At 39.8% G+C, this 18270-nt stretch overlaps 1 protein-coding gene across 4 annotated transcripts in view; it reads right to left on the reverse strand.

Annotated features, from left to right (window-relative positions):
* Positions 1–17806, reverse strand: part of slc38a4 (solute carrier family 38 member 4) — a 43777-nt gene extending 25971 nt beyond the window's left edge. Inside the window, exon 1 of one of the 4 annotated variants that reach the window (XM_080421738.1) lies at positions 17738–17806. The gene's annotated coding sequence lies outside the window, so the exon portion shown is untranslated. Of the gene's footprint in view, positions 1–2982; positions 3109–17737 lie in introns of those variants that run through there. The other 3 variants (XM_080421736.1, XM_080421735.1, XM_080421737.1) reach the window with 3 other exon arrangements.
* Between the last annotated feature and the right edge of the window lie 464 nt (positions 17807–18270).

An 18270-nucleotide genomic window follows, 5' to 3' on the forward strand; every position in this document is an offset into this window, starting at 1 on the left:
TGTTGCATATTCAACACATTCTCCTTGGGATTTCTGTCCACATTTCAAGGTCAAAGATGTGTAACTGGCATTGTATTACATTTTTTTATGATTTGAGGAAAAATTACAGAATAAACAAAACAAAATCAAAAACATTTTATCACACTAACTATTCCCTCAGTCAGCTCAACTCACCACTTTTGGGTTACAAAGCAAGCAGCTCAAATCCAAAATGTCATGGCCATGATGAGTCTATACAAAATAACACTTTGTAATAAGTTCAGTCTAGGGCATTTTCAAGGGCATACAGGTGCATCCAATAGAATGTCTTATCAGACTCACCAGAACACCATAGCCTTGACAAAGACCTGTTCTGAGTAAGAGAGGGCATTCAACCCAGCCAGACAAGCCAAAAAGGGAAGCCATCATGTGTTTCAACACAGTAGGCAACGAGTCACATGAACCAGCGTGTTTCTTAAACATTTTCATGTCAAAGAACACCAAATTGATATGTATTTGGCTGCAGACCCCCATTTGTGCAATATTTTGTTCCTCCACTGTCTATACTGTAGGTGGAGATACAGATAAAGATACAGTAACAGTGTCTAAAGTGGTTAACAGAGTTAACCACCTAACAGAGTTAACCACTTTCAGCCTGGCCTCCCTATTTTGGGCATGTTATTGTAGGCAGAAATGTTCTAAAAATTTTCGGAAACTACTGATCTACAACAGCACAGTGAGCTTTTCCTGGGGATCCCCCAGAACCCCCTCAAGTGCCCCTGGGGGTCCCCGGACCCACTGACACAAACCATCACACAGAACTTAAGAGGGCAGGACAGTCTCATGTTTCTCACGTCAAACCACACGTTTACGGGGTTCAGCAATCAGTTATGTCCATTACGTAAGGAGAGGCTCAGAGGCCATGAGCAGAGCACGTACAGCTCTGCCGAAAAATGATTTTAACAGCCAATTACCCACAGTCCAATTTGTCATCGCACAAAGAGCTCTTTGACTGGATTGGATGAAAACAGGAGGAGCGGCCAGCCGGGGCAAAGCTCCAGGAAGGTTCTAAACTAGGTACTCACTCCTCTGTTCCCCCGCGGGGACGCCCCAGCACCAAAAATAAACACAAACCATGGAAAATGGGTATAGAAACATGACCACTTAATCATAAAACGCAACTACAGAGAAACGACGACTACACCTACACAACTACACACCCTAGTGTATATACACTGATAGAATTATACAGTCAATGATTTCATTGCTCAGAATTGTGTGCCATGGCAAGCTTAATTTTATGCACAATTGATGAACAAATGACGTGGATTCCTGATTAAAAGTGTTCAAAGGTACAAATAGGGCTTCTGCCTCGTCATGTGAAGCACATGTTGACAGTCAACATCCCACTTCGTAATCGACAGTACAGTATGTGTGTGCTTAATTTTGAAACCCTGGTGTGTGGACATAGGAAACTCGCAGCCTTGAGGACTGTCACAAACAACGGTATCAAAAGCTTCTCAGAAACTCTGTGTCTGATCTTAATTTTAGACACAATGGTGCGGGTTTACAGCACAAACAGCCCCCATGAAGATACTGGGTGAATGTTGTTGTTGCTTAACCCTTTAAGACCTGAGGTCGATTCTACAAATGTCTTCTAAATCAGTAGTTCTCACACTTTCAAGATTTAAAAAAAATATTCAAAAATAGCAGATGTACGGCTCGCAGCGTGGCACGAAGTGACCCTGTGAGCTTGTATATCTGCTATTTTTGAATAGCCAACGCATAAATATAAAATGTCAGAGTACATTACCATTGCCTGAATCTTTCAAAGATCACCCACACCATTCAAAATGTAATAAAAACAAAACATTTAGAAGGAAAAATATTCACAGAAGGCATAACGGCACGTGTATGCTATGTATTGCAAAGAGGATGAACCAGTCTGACGAGGATACGTTTGTACTGTACTGCTTCAGTACCATTAACTCAAAGCACACAGTTGGCAAGGTGTAACGCATGAGAGCAGATTTGGGCATAATTATGTTGAGCAAATCAATTTAATCTTAATTAATCTTCTTTGGTGTCTGACAAGGAAACTTGTAGAGTTGATTGGATCCTTGCTTTAAACCTGGAGTTCCTTATAGATGGAAATTGTCAAACATTTTCAAAAAAATAGCAGAGATTGCAGATTAGATATTTTCACTTGGTTCGTTTGTTTTTTAATCTGATATCACTCCCTCGACTAAATTAAATTTAAATATTAGAAGGAAGCATGCTAGTATATACAAAGTGCAGCAGTTTGACCGAGCAAACAGAAAAGTACAACCAAGTCAAAGTTCAAGTCAAAACATAAACAAAACAAAACAAACACTATTTTGAAAATACTAACCATTTCTAACTTTGGAATAGCTAACAAGTTAATGGACAAAAAGACAGGTCAGACAAAACCAATTTATGAAAAAAGAGCCCTTCAGGACCAACGTCAGCTTAATTACATTTTCTTGGTTGAGTGGTTTAATATTCTATAAAGTCTGTACTGTAACCTCAAAAGGCTCAATACAAAATGAAATTGTCTGCACAAAAAATGCACTCTTCTTTACAACGTTTAAATAGGAGGAAATGCATTGATTACTAAAATAATTTAAAATGTTTATGAATGCAAAAAACTTTCATTACATAAACTACAGGCTATGTCCAGAGATATATCAATTTACCAGTAGCTCACACCCTTATCTTGCATGTTAAGTCAAGTCAGAAAAAAGCAACATTCCAAAATAATCAGACAACCCAAAACATCATCCTCCCAAAGACAAACTCTTGCATCAGCCAAGCACCTGAGAGTGAAATTCCTTGAACATGAGGAGCACACCCACTTTGGATCTCCTTGAGCAGTAACTCTGGCACCCAGTTCCTACACACCCAGGTGCAGAGTTATGGGTATTGAACAAGAAACGTACACAACGAAAACCCAAGAAAACATCAATCACAATGCAGGCATACTCACTCACAACTAGCTCCTATAAGAAGGGTCCACAGCTGTGCTTTAAAAAGGTATTTTCTTTTTTGCCTTTTCCTTTTGCAAGGATAAGGACAGAGAGAACAGACACCTGAAGCAGAGAAGAGCTGCGGTGTTATCTAACTACTCAGGTGAGAAAAGGGAGGCTTTTAAAGCAAAGGGGGAGGGAGGGCTCGCCTCGGCCAATAAGGGGAGATACACAAGACAGTAAGGCCCTTCCCCCTTTGCACATGCTCCTACCCCCCCCCCACCTCCTCCACATACACATGCACACACGCACCACAGACAGGCACACACTGTCTACCACAGCCAATAGAGGAGGAGAGAGAGACAGCGAAAGGTGATGAGTGAACGAAAACATTAAAGGGGTGACGAAGGCCCACATGACAAACACAAAATATATACAGCCAATGACTCAGGATCCTTATGAAGAGAGAAAGAGAGTGACTTTTACAAAGAAAAATAAAAGTTTCCAGTGTTCCATGAAGACAAAAGACAAAATCATGTGACATGCGACATGTGTCCCCGTGGCTGCTCACAAGCGTCTGCCGAAATGGCGCTACAAAGCTGTATGGAGCAATTTCAGAAAGCACATCAAAGGCTGTGACAACTTAGCAAGTTAACTTAGCAAGTTGAATTCATAAGTGCCTGGTGGCCTCCTGTGTTACTGAGCATGCCATGCACAGTCCTAGAACAGGATGCTCATCCACCCTTCTATGCCCCCTCACACTGATGCCAGGACAAACTCCTACCACCCTCACACACGCTCACGTTGAGAGACAGTACAAAGGACTCTGTTTGTAGTGAAGGGAGGCTGTGCCACTGTCTGACCAATCAATGGCAAGCTGTTGGGATGTCGTTGTGTCCAAGGTCACATTTGCCTCGAGGATGTGGTTTTATCTGCGTCCCTTGCTAACCACTTGAACCCTAGCGTCCCTATTCTAGACATGTCATAATAGGCTAACATTCCGCCAATAGCAACCTCGCAATGCGTTGCAAGCTACACTCTATTTGGTGTAGAGGGAAAAAAAGTAGATAGGGTGTAAGTGGCTAATTTAATAAGAAAAGCTAGAAACACATGCCAACATATATGCACAGGGAGATGCACATAAACTGACAAATATTATTTTCTCTAAAGATTGATCATCAATTCATAGTTTCATTCAGTGAGTTAACAAAAATAGCCTGAGCCATGATGATATATATATAGAACAACACATCACTGATGTTTCCAGGGCATTGTCCCAGAACAAAAGTTATTGCAGGACATCATGCCATAGAAACCAAACCTAAAATGATTTCATAGCCAGGCCAATAGAAAATTATTCAAATATTAACCTGCTCTTCTGAAATGAAGCATCCCATGCAATAATAGTTTGACACACTATTCACCAGTTTAACCCTGAAAAGGTTAAATCTGCATTCTGAAACTCCCTAAACGTGATTATTCATAAAACCATGTGTTCAAGTTATTAGTGGTGTTAATGTTCTGCACTTAAGCAGCAATAGATTTTGATTACATTTGACAGATTTACTACAGGTCTTTAGCCATGAATATCACACAAACAAAAGGTTTCTGTTGCCATCTGGTTATTAGGTTCTTTCAGTAGAAGATACGTAATGAGACAGAGACCATGAATCCTGGATATGAAACATCACTGTAGAAATGTCCCGGTCAAGACAACAGAATCACAACCAAGCAAAAGGCAATAAAACTTCAACAGACCGTGACTGGTATCCAAATCTTCACAATGGAAAACTCAACATGTTCCAATGGCCACGGGGGCATTCCTTAAATGGCATCACAAAGCTGAAAGTGCAAGGGTGTTCACGTTCACACCATGTGAGAGTCGGGTGTCTTTCAACCAATCACCCGTGCTGTGACTAGACAGGCCTCCCCTGGGCCAATCCCATGACATTCCAAACTGGGACAGAATAGGTACGGGTAGGAGGCTGGGGGTTGGTCTAGGCAGGGGTAAGGTCACTAACCTTTTGGGCGTGTGTGTGTGTGTGTGTGTGTGTGTGTGTGTGTGTGTGTGTGTGTGTGTGTGTGTGTGTGTGTGTGTGTGTGTGTGTGTGTGTGTGTGTGTGTGTGTGTGTGTGTGTGTGTGTGTGTGCGCGTGTGTGTGTGTCTGTGTGTGTGTCACATAGCCAGTGTAACCAGCATGGCCATGGACCCAAACACACTGACCAAAACAACACTAACCAAAGACGCACTGTGACCCTGGGGCTCAAGAGTCAAGGCAAGAATCAGAATCACATCAACAAACACACGATGCCATAACATGCTGCCCGATTTATGTCAATAATGTAGGTGTAGACAGACAGTGTATCACTTCAGGGAAACACAGACTTACAGTAACACAAAAAAGGTACATATTCTGTACCGGAAAATGTTGCAGTTTAAAACTGATTTTGGAGATCGATCCATTTGTTTTTGTATTTAAAAATACTTGTGTGAATTAGCACCTCACCCTGGACTATTTGTGAGACATTCTTCAAGCATCCCTCCACTGCATTCCTCCTGTATCTACAAACTCTCTGTGATGTATGAATACATGTCTTCCTGTAATTAAGACTTACAGTAAACACCATGCCCTTACTGACATCAATTGTCCATTTAGTACTGAACTTGACAAACCAGTTTCTGGCAGGCAAACAAAAAACGTGACCTATGTTTACATACTGTACAGTACTGGTCATCTCCAGACTCTTATTTTAACATTACAATCCAATTTGTATTCAGCATTATACACATAGGGGTGACACTGTCCAATTATGTTACGTCACTGCCTGGACCTCAAAGTGGGATCAGGCCGGGAACCCCTCAACATGGGGTCCGGGGAACCCCAGGGGTCCTTTAAAAGATTGATAGTGAAAATGTACCGTTATGAGTCTGTAACGCAGAGAATGTACAAGTAACCATTTGGTTCCATTTATACAAACTCAGAGTTAAATTAACAATGAGAAATAAAAATCATATCAAATGGGTGTCTGTGCAAATCAAACTGGGGCTCCTCGAAATTAAGAGGGGCTAACATAATTACCCAGACTCAGATGGGTGAATGCTTTACTCAGTTTAACAATGAAGATCAGTAAAGCACCTGGGCAGCTGCCAAGTGTAACCCCTGTGCGTCCGTTTCCATAACACATTATAAACATCCTGCCTTTGACAACTTTCCGGATAATGGTGCAAAAGTGGTTACTGTGGCCAATAGGCCCCCACTTCAGTTCATTGCAATTTAACTAGGTGCTCTGATGTACACAGAGGTGCCCAGATCGTTAGGAGGCCAAACCGAGATCACTTTCTTTCTGGATAAACACAAGGAGGACACAGGAGAAAGTTGACATCAGCTGGTAAAGAAGGGGGATTACTTCCCCCAAGATGTGTCTTTTCCATGGATCAAACAGTTACTTAGCCTTACTTTGGGCCAATTGTCAACAATAACCGTATTTGATCATTTGAAATGAGAGAGATAACCCTACTGGGCAGTAACCCCCCCCCCCCCGCATAACCTTGGAACTTGGCCCGAACCATTTTGTCAAGCCAACAGTCCTAACAAACCTCTGACCAATCATAATTGGTGGAATCTGAAGGTAACTAAAATAAGACTGTACCTCAGCAACTCATGTGACACGCTGAAAATAACACTGACCGGCAGTCGTTGAACCGCTCGCCAGATGACGCCACATATATGCACAATCCTAACAGGAAGGACGGTTCTCTCAAGACGCACTCGAATACAGACAGTTCAATACCCATTTCATTTCAACATCAATTTTAACCTCCTATTTCAGCACTCTGAAAACACTTCTTCAAAGAAGTTCAACAAGTCTAGCGCGCCCTTAATCAAAAGCACTCATTGGGCGTTCATAGAGGCCGATGAGTTTCCGAAGACACTGAGCTAAGCTTAAAATCACATCGAAGGCACTTCATGTACTCATGTAAATACTTACAAGCCTGGGGCAAATTTCTCAGAAACAGAAACCAAAATGCCAGCCTTGAAAATCCAATGACAGCCTTTGATCAGTGATTCATGAGGTACATCTTTGAGGGTCCTACAGGGTCGTAGGCAGCACTATGTATGAACACAGTGTGAATACCCAGAAATAAAATTTAGCCAATCTGCACTTTAACCTCACATAGTCCTTGTGACATTCCCGTCCACGTACGAGCAGAATAATGTGTCACTATGCAAACAGTTAGGAGGCTCAGCTGTATGTGCCATGACTGAGTGTGCTCTACTCATGCACTTTGCCCTTACATAAGCGGATCAATACAATCATTATCACAGCAACTTGATGGACCGATCATGAACAATTTACAACTTCTGATCAGCTTCAATTGGTCCATCATGGACGTTCTGTATGTTAGTATGTTATATCCTCATCACCTTGTGTGGTAGATTAGAGTGCTTCAGAATTACGCATGTATGACACTCTACACACATTTAGTGGTGATTAATCGTCACCCTCCAAACACCATCTCCCTCTCACAGTACAGTAAATGCTGTTGACTTGAGCAGTGGTTCTCAAAGTGGGGTAAAATGTGTTAATAGCATCAACATCAGTTGAACCACTTTAACCCTATTTTATATTCCAGCTATATGTATGAATGTGGGGGTTCTTGGTATGAAAACGTTTGAGAACCACTGGTCTTGAGAAAAAAGTCCCATTAGTCCTTTCACTTGGGAAGTGCACGTGCAGCGCTCGGGGGGTTCACTCCACAAGGCATGTTAAGAATCAGCAACCCCTTGACTTTTTCCACTCTTACACAGTGGTCATACATTCTACATATATACTCTCTGAGGCACCATGGTCAACACTGATAGACCAGGTGTACTGTTCTACGTACATATTTTAACCACTAGCATCCCTATTCTGGGGCGAAAATCTGGCAAAGCTTGTAGTGAGCTTGTAGATTGCCTATTTTGGGGGCAAAGAGATTTGGAGGGAAATACTACCGGTTGACCGGGGGACCTAGGATTACTTCACATCTAGTACCATTTTGACTTTTGAATTCAAAACCTGCACACGTGAGCAGTGTTTGTACAAAGTCTGTCCAATATTGTCTGACATTACGTAGGTGTGCTTTAGGTAGGGGGTAGAAAGTAAGTAATTACTAAGTACTCTCATGACTGTAATTTAGTAACCATGTCATGGACCGATTTTAGAATGTACTCAAGAAAGTAGGGGAAAACCGGGACGAACGACGCGGAGGGACGGTTGCAAGTCGGACCTTTTTTCATGCTACACTTAAAAGACATGATTTTTTCCCCAGTTCTGATCAAAATTGGCAGAGTTGAAGCCACTTTTGTGTATTTCCACACTGTAGTAAAAAATACCCTATTTGAGTGTTTTCCATTTGTACTGCTGTGTTTATTTGGTGCCGATTGTAAATGGATTTTGACTGTTAGGCTAATCTGTGGGCTAACTCTCAGTGAAGGTTCCATTGAAAAATATTCATTAGCTTTTGTGCTAGCTAGCAAAACATCCGGGGAGGGCAGGGAGGGACGAACGGCGCATTACGCCACTCGGTGCATTACGGACAGGGAGGGACGAACGGTGCATGTGTAACACAAAGTTGAGGAAACAGACAGAGGCGACATTAACATGATACATTTTAACATTTATTTGACTAACAGCATGGTCATTTGCTCGTAGGATTCTACTGAAGCATCAATGAGAGTTAGATGCCAGAAATGTAACTTATGTGCTTGTTATAGGACATTTCATCCGACCGCGCCGTCCGCCCCCAATGTATGCACCGTTCGTCCCGACTGGCGGCCGCGTGCGGAGAGTAGCGCAACGTCACTTTACTTACCGATTGCGTTCGACTCGTTTCACTAAAATTTAAACGGACTGCGGGTAATGGGAGAGGACAAGTGTCTCTTGTTCACAAAAAAGTGTGGTTACATGAAATTAATTAATCTCTGTGCAGGGAGGGAAATAGAAAAGGGTGCGCCGTTTGTCCCCACCCTACCCTACATTCTAAAATCTGTAATTCTGCATTCACTTAAGTAGATTTTTGATGAAGTATCGTACTCAACTACTTTTGCAAATGTGAGAATTACAAAGTATGGGGAGTATTTTTGTGTGCCAGGGGAGGGGAAGCTTTTACTGGTTAACCCATTCAATCAATGCCACATTGGACCTTTCACGTAGTGACTGTTACACAGATTAGTCTACAATCAAGCTACTTTTGTACCTTTACTTGAAGATTCCACATGTTATTTTATACGATTAATATTCAACCCATTAAAATCGGGTCATTTTAGATTTCTTTGGCTATTCAAAAATAGCAGATATACAAGCTCATAGCGCGAACCTTTTTGCAAATCTTGAATATATATATTTTTAAAGCGAACATTTGTAACTCAAATCTTTGCATGGAGGTCCCTGGAACAACATATTTTACAAATGTTCGCTTTAAAAGATATACATTCAAAGATTTGCAAGATTTTTCAAAAACAGCCAAAGTATAAAATAATGGTTATAGCTCAAATCTAAAATGACACAGACGTGTTCCCGGATTGAATGGGTTAATATAGTAACAGAGTACTTCTACTTGAGCAAGATACTTTACTTGGTTTTTTAAGATGCAAATGTCCTCACAGATGAGGGTGAGCTGCCTGTACAAACAAACAGCCTGTAAAATCCTTAATGTTAATACTTGTTATTCCAGCATATTTATTTATATATTTTAGTTAACAAGAAATGCATCTATAGTCAGCTTATCTCCTGCTTTTGTAAGGACATAATAATACAAACAAAAATACGGCGAGAGCACATCAATTGTGCACCGAAATACACAAGCAAGAAGACTTTACATTAGCTACAGTTACTTTGGGCACAAATATAGCCTATTACTCCACTGATTATCTTCACATAGTCAACTCGCAAATATGTGCCCTAGATAAGTGTCTTTATCTTACTGCACAGTATATCAGAAGAGTTCAAATAGTCTTCATACTTTAAGCAATAACACACGAGAGGCACAAGGCCAAGTGACGTAGATCAGCACACCAGTTCCAAAATCTCATTGCAGAGCACTGCCTCTTGTGGATTATTGCTATTATTCCACAGTTTTATTATTCAACATTTATGAATAGAAAGTGGAGAAAACAAGAGGAAGAAAAGAAACAACATTGTTACTAACAACTGGTGGTAGCTGTTGCTAGGTGACAGGTAAGGTAAATCAGGTGGAACCACCATGCAAGGTCAGAACTAACTGTGGTATAATGACAAGGTTGGTCACTATTTAGAGTAACAAACCATTACAATTACAAGTTGGCAACAGAAGAGCAATGATCTTGTGCTGAAACTGGGTTTTGTATGGAGGTGAACAGGAGATTGTTTAAAGAGAGATAAAAAAACATTATCGCTGTCTGGCAGAAACCCTGTATCTCAATATTGCATCTTTTTATGTTTTTTGTCCCCCCATGCCCTATTTTACACTTCGTGTGACAGTGTTGCTCAAAGATACCGTAAATAGCCGATCTACAAGCTCACAAGCAACGTCTATTTTTGCTATTTTGGTAGTAGGGACGTGTCAAATGGGGTTACGTCTGTCTGTGGGTTTTACAAATACTTAACCAATGAAAAGTATTAACAAGAGCTTGTTACTAAATAATAACTACATTAGATGCATTCAGGGTTGCATTGCTCATGGGACGGTCTTGCACGCCGTGCAGGAACCTATTTGACCAGGAGCACGCGCAGGCACACGCATAGATTTAAAACCACTTTAAATTCACACCTCAACAAAGTTTACAAAGGCTGCCGACTCACACCAGGTGGACTAACATAGGAATAAGCTTAGATGCATATCAATTGTCCATTGTGTGACCTGTATTGTAGGTGTTAAGCGACGTGCACGTCACGTCATTAAAAAAGAGTGCAACCACGTTCCAATTCAGCATTGCAACACTGGATGAATTGGAGCACAGGTTTTTTTTTCTTTTTTCCATTTCCTGAAAAGTAACAGTTTTGAACTTTACAAGGTCTCTCCGCCCCACAACAACGATAATTATGCTGACGTAAATTACGGACTTCATTGTCTTCTGAGCTGAACCGTGTGTTGGCCTTAAGTAAACAATGTATTGGCCTTTTGTTCGTATGCCTGGCCTTGTTCTAACCTTGTTTGTGAACTCTTCCTCACAGACCCTCTCTGGTGATCTTATCAGCCAGTATCGATCTGACAGCGGCTCGTGTGGGCCGATGATGGTGGCGTGGCGTGCAGCTTTACAACAGCATCGAACTCTACACAAGGTCAAGGTTTTGTGTACTGTACCGTACCGTTTGATTGCTCTCTGTTGTCCAGAGCAGCGGTTCTCAAATATTTTCATGTCGAGGACCCCTAAATGGAGATTAATTTGTCTGTGGATCCCCATCAGAAAATAATTTGTGCTGGTGACCCCCATAAGAGAAGGTTTTAAAAGAAATAGCAGATCTATAAGCTCACAGCGCATTGCATCGTGATGCGTTGTCATCTTGTAGATTTTCGAATAGACGAAAAATAAGATAACGCTAAGCTTAAATGTTTAAACTGATCCACGGTTTGCTGGTGACCCCCTGGAACCCTTCAAGGACCATAGACCAGTGGTTCTCAAAGTGGGGACGGGGAACCCCAAGGGTCCTTGGAGGAGTTCCATGGGGTCCCCAGCGAAATGTGTTACCGTGGCTATTTAAAAATAGCAGATATACAAGCTCACAGCGCGACACTTCGTGCCGTGCTGCAAGCTTGTACATCTGCTGTTTTTGAACATTTTTGAAAAATCTTGAAAGTGTTCCAATTCTTTTGAATACAAATCTTCTCTTCTGAGGATCTCTGGCACAAAATATTTTCAGATGGGGGGGTCTGCGGCCAAATTATTTTAGACAATGATTTTAGACAACCCTAAAATCATTGTCTATGAAAACATTCATGACAGGTTTACTACAAATTGTACAAACGCTTGCTTTAGGCTAAATTTCAAAACATGTTTAAATCAGCTTAGGATGAGCAGAAAAGTCAGTGTCTGAAAAAGAATATTTTGGGACACGCTTGACATTCAGCAGAATGGCAGGTTTGCGGAATAACCAGAAAATATGTTTGTTCTCTACTGATTTGCATGAGCGGCTGCCAAATGAAACAAACCATGACATAAGCCTGAGGGAGACGCTTTGTACACAAAGTACTTGTTCGTGTTAATTTCTTTGGCACAAATAAGTAACTAAATATTTCATGAAACGTCCATAGTTGCAATTCCAAGATAATATATATGTTGGTATCCGTTATACAGACAATGGATCTATAAAAGTGACCTCTTTCTTACACAATAACATTTAAAAAGATCTTACAGGATTGCATAAAGTACTGAGGTGTGAATTCCCTCTCATTCATAGCTACTGATATTAATATATGACCATCTCTGACTCTTAAATGGGGTGTTAAGTGACATTTTGTTTACGTTTTACGTAGCTTGATATTTCCATAGTAATCATTGCTGTGGAGTGTTAGTTCAGTAACAGGGTCTCCCCATCTCTCCAGCTTTTTAGTAAACAGAAACTATATTTTAAGGTAGGGATACCAATTTCATCCAATCACAAGAGAGGAACTCATACAGGATGAAAAAGTACAATTGTGTCAAAGTAAAAAAAGTGATTCAATAAATGAGCTGATGAAAATGCTGGCCCACACCCTGAAAAAGATATTTCTGTTCATTGAAGAACTGGTTGTTTAAACAACAACACCCTTAATGTAATCTCAAACCCATCAACCCTCAGTCCTTTAGCAAAAGCAGTTCATTGCGCAAGTTCCACCCTGAGTGCAGACTGATTATTTAAAGGCTCTGCCTATAGCTGCTGGGGGGTATTACCTAATAGAATACGGCCTGTGACATTAACAACTGGAAGACATTATGTTACCTTTACATATAAGATTAGACATATAAGACATTAAGGAACAGTTGTGGGTGTACCAACTTTCAACAATCCTGATATCTGCAGGACTGTGGGGAGCAGGATCAGAACTATTTAATACAACTTGCTTTTGAACAAAAGGTTCTGCTTGTATGACCAATTTCAGCATTTTGATTGATAGAAACATCTGGTCACAATCAGCAGTTTACAGTGGCCTTAGTTTAGATTTATACTCAGTTGCGTGCAGGTGTCGTGCACTGAAAATAGCCGCTCTACAAGCTCACAATGCGTCACAGCATGACAGCCATGCACAACTAAGTACTGTATAATTCGGGCATTCTCTCTAAGAATGTTTTTTTCTTTTTTACAGAATAGGGTAAATTGATGAGAGGGACATCTAATCTTATTTTCTTTTAGCTTTGATATACAGTATGAATGGCATGAGGGACGTTTTAGTTTTCATGGCAACTGTTTAATGAAAGGATTTGTGTCAATGATAGTCTAGGCTTCATGAAAGAAGAATACATTGTCACTTCTAAGCTCACATTATTTTCTGTTGACGACTTATGTACCATTTGTTGGTGTAAAATAAATTAGGTGTACAGTATTTTGGGTAAGAGAATTGCAGGATACAATGGTACGTATCAGGTTACTGAATAATGACACGCTTGAGGTATAAATAGCACACACTTGTACTATTGTGTGCTGTACTGTACACCTTCTCCAGTTTCAATTGAACATGGTGGACAGTGTTTTGGAAGACCATGATATCCTTTGATCCTTTCTCAGATTATCTGCATCATCATAGTAACAATATAATAGAGCCAACCGATGCAAGACTTTTGGATTCGATGCCAAATTGCCAATGTTTTGACCAACATTTTGTCAAAAGTGCAAAATCAATTCTAATTAAATTAGAAACCTGTGATTTGATTAGTTTGTATTTCCTAACCTTTAATAAGCAAAGTAGCAAACAGAAAAAGTATATTAAACTTCAATATATGAAAAAAAATGTTATTACACAATGAACAAGCAAACAATTAAATACAAAATACACAAACTGAACTTTATCTTATTTAACCACTGTAGCCCTACTAAAAAAAAAGCTTACAACATGTCGCAGTGCAACACGTTGTAAGCTTGTAGATCTGTCATTTTTTTTACATTTCCGCCTAAAATGACATGCCCAAAATAGAAACGCCAGGTTGAAAGTGGTCAAAAATAGGGACACATCAGCTGCGTAACCTCCAATACCGATGTAACAAAACAAGTCAAATAGTGGCCAACATATCAGCCAGACCGAGACATAGAGGTCAGGCTCTCGACAAAAACATTAACCCATGTTTTTTTTAACCCGATGTTGTATCATGACGTTAGGCTTCATTCTCTGTGCTAGGAGTATTTAACAGCTCCTTCTCACTCTACAAATTGCATCAGCCAGAAGATCGAGCTTCAACTCTAAGGCCTTTAGGAGTTGACTTACATTTGTTATGTAACAGGGCTGGCAGGGAGACAAAAAGGTAGAGCAGTAACAACTGTTCTCTGCCATGGCTTGCTGACAGGTGTGGGTAAACTAAATATCCATTGAAACAACATACCAGCAGCATTGTACCTCAACTGCGTGCTGATGAATTTATAAGCGTCTTTGTAAGAGGAAATGAATACAGTAACGAAAGCGAGTACAGTCTGCGGCTGCACTGACACTGTACAGGGCAAGTGATGCTTCTGCACAGAAAAATACTGATTTCTGAGAGACCTATAAATGCAATTTTTACACTCTCCCTCAAGTTATATTAATGCTGGATATTTCTGACTCTAGCCACACTCGCAGAAGTGCCAAGAGACTGGATATGGGAATGATTTCAGAGCAATGAAAGGTAATAATTTACCTTTTATGTACCTATTAACTTTCATAGCTCTGAAATCATAATAATTTACCTTATTTACTTAATGTTGCACAATGTACATACTTAACTTTGATATGACTTTAAATGTCAATTCACAAAACATGGATTGATTCAGTATTTTACTACGCACAAGATGCAACACTGAGTGACTGGCTGCTAATGTTCACATACAGTATATACAGTATAGCGGCGTACATGCAGCAAAACACTGGGCAACTTCACATGGATGTCACCATACTTTAAGTCAAAGGCATAGGCACTGAGTACAGTGCAGAGCAGCTCAGGTAGCAACCTGGTATTTTTAGCAGTCGGAAATGTATCAGAATATCTGATTACTTTCAAACATCTAAACCTAGCTATTATTAAAATAGTGCAGTTTCAAATAAAATACTGCTGTTCTGTGACTTAAGTTATGTGTATGCTGATCTAATCTCAGAGGTGTCTTTCTTGAACTGGATTTAAAAATACATTATAGCTATTTTGAGAGCTAGATACTCACTGTCCTCTGTAACTAAAATGTAAAATGAAAAACACCTTAAACATTTTCTTTATTTTAGAAATAGTTCATCTTTCACTCAATAGGGGCAATGCCCGTCACAAGTTGATGATGTCATTTGTCCATGTGTGGTCTAGCTCTATGGGATTTATGGAATGCATGTGAAAATAAAATAAAACACTTAATACTTCCTAAGGTTAATATGAGCATCAAATCAATATTTTAAATATGTTTTTTTTGCACATGCATTTCATAAATCCCATAGGACTAGACCACATGGACAAATGATATCATCAACTTGCAACGGGCATTGCCCCTCTTGAGTAAAAGATTAACTGTTTCTAAAAATAAATAAAATATTGAATGTGTTTCACATTTTTTATTTGAGTTATAAAGGGCAATTATAATGTATTAAGGCATATTTGGCTTATTAGCCAGGGATCCTTTTAAGAATCTAAAAAGCTGCATTTGGTAGTTTGTCTCTGCCTGCCTTGTGTAACAAGAGGGTGTATTTCTTTTCTTAGGGTGATATCCCAAGTTGTACCAAAGGTGATCGGTGACCATGCTTAAAGCAAACATATTATATTGTGTCTACAACTTGTGCTTTGTCAGTTCCATCTTGGAAGTGGAAATGAAGATATATTTTACGGTAGCTAGTTAGATACATTATACTGAATGTTAGTACACACTGTCCCGTAATTATTATTATTATTTTACCTTAAAAGTATACCCCACAGTGACTCTATTAGTAAAAAAAGAAGAAGAAAAGCAGGCTACTGCCAGACAATTTCACATTAGATTATTATGTCATTTATTTATGACATTATTTATCACTTATCAGTGATAAGTGATAAATAATAATGTAATGTAATGTGAAAACAGGAGAGTTGGCAGGTATGCCTATCACCAGAGAGCATGCTAAATGCAACATGTTAGTGGTCTCATTATGAATACTTGTAGGACTTGTAGGTTATGTATAGCCCAGGCAGATATACTGTAGGCTACAGTGGCAAATTATTGATGCAATAAATAAAGCCCACAAAATATGTACTGTTTTGCAGTGGTGTAAAGTAACTAAGTACATTTACTCAAGTACTGTACAATTTTGAGGTATTTTTTACTTTACTGGAGTATTTCCAGTTTTCTGTACTTTTACTTCTACTCCACTACATATCAGAGGCAAATATTGTATGTTTTACTCCACTACAATTATTTGAAAACGTTAGTTACTAGTAGATTTTGATTGTTATTACAAAACATTACAAAAATTGAGCATGTAGATCTGCTATTTTAAAAAGATTTGTATACATTTGAAAACTTTTCTGAGAGACCTATAAATGAAACGGGACATTCTGCATGATGAGTACAGTGCGTTCTATTTTTGGTACTTCAAGTAGCCTACATTTTGATACCAATACTTTTGTCCTTTCACTGAAGTCAATTTTGAATTCCAGACTTTTACTTAACAGAGTATTTCTATACTGCAGTATTTATACATTTACTTAAGTAAACAATGTGAGTGCTTTTTCCACCTCTTCTGTTTTGTATTCGACCCGGAACAGCGGGTAGATATGCAAAACAATAGTGTAAACAGGCGCGACTGTAAGGCTAAATAGAGTGTTCTCTATAGTCTAATATAAAAGCAGCTGTAGCTGTTGGAAATGAAGGGGAATAAATACAACTCAACACCACTTAATAGCACGTGGTATACCAAAATACAGGAGACATTATTAATTCAGGATGAATTTGCATGTTTGGCGGACAACACCCTGCAGGAGGAAGCACGTTGTTGATAACTAACAGCGAATACCAAAACGCTCGTCCCAAAACACAGTCGCCCGAGGGCAATTCCGGTGACCTCGGAACAGTCGCCACCTGGTATTCCTAAACGTAAACTATGCCTAAACCTGACCTTATTCCTAAACGTAACCTCAGTATTATTAAACTATGCCTAAACCTTAACCTTATTCCTAAACTTAACCTCAGTAAAACTATGCCTAACCCTAAACTTATTTCAAACCTTATCTTCAGTAAAACAAACACAAGAACCGCTAGGGGCAAGAGGTCCGCGAATTTCTTTGGAGGGCGAGCGTGTTTTGGGGCGAGTTTTCCGGTTACCATACACCCTGCAGGAGGAAGCACGCTGTTGATAACTAACAGCCCCATCATAACTTCATACATGTATTGGCTAAAACATAAGAAAGAAAATGTGAACGATTAAAACAATAATTACGTGTTAAACGTCTAATTAATTACACTTACATAGAGCTGTAAACTCTAAATATAAACCAAATAATGCGTCCCCCATGTTTTGTTTGTTTTATTAATAATTCAAAAAAATCATATATAAGCTGATTCCAGGCAACAGCTATCCGAGATCAATACAGATTAGGGCCGATCACAAGAGATCACTTAGGAAAAGAGAGATCCTACCTTGTGAATAGTTGGGGACAGTCAGACAGCTGCAGCGGTGGGCAGGGAGGCGGATCACTGAAGTGATCGTTGGAGACCCTTCCCATTTAACAAGCGAAGGCGACTCAGTGGAAATTTCCACCATGTGATGGTAACTCTTGAAAGCATCATGTTACACTAAACCAGTACCAAGACAGACCTCTCGCACAACACAAATACCTTATAACACTAGGCTAGTATAAGATATAATATGATAATAACAAATGCGTGCGTTGCGATGGCGAATTAAGTGCGAGCGTGGTGCACACGTTGAGAAGGGATTTTGAAGCAAAAGACTACATACAAGCATCATATTAGTGTGTGATTGCAGTCTTTTGTTGACATTCCGTCTGAACACATTGTAGCAACATGCGCTCCACACACACGCTCCAATTCCGCGCGCGTCCTTAAAGGGAAAGGACATCGAATTTATCGATTGATTAAATAGAAACACACAAACACACAATATCAACTTTTTGTGGGTTTTACTTTTACATTCAGTAACATACACCAGT

Source organism: Gymnoscopelus braueri (assembly GCF_963280865.1).
Source record: "Gymnoscopelus braueri genome assembly, chromosome: 23".
NCBI classification, from domain to species: Eukaryota; Metazoa; Chordata; class Actinopteri; order Myctophiformes; family Myctophidae; genus Gymnoscopelus; species Gymnoscopelus braueri.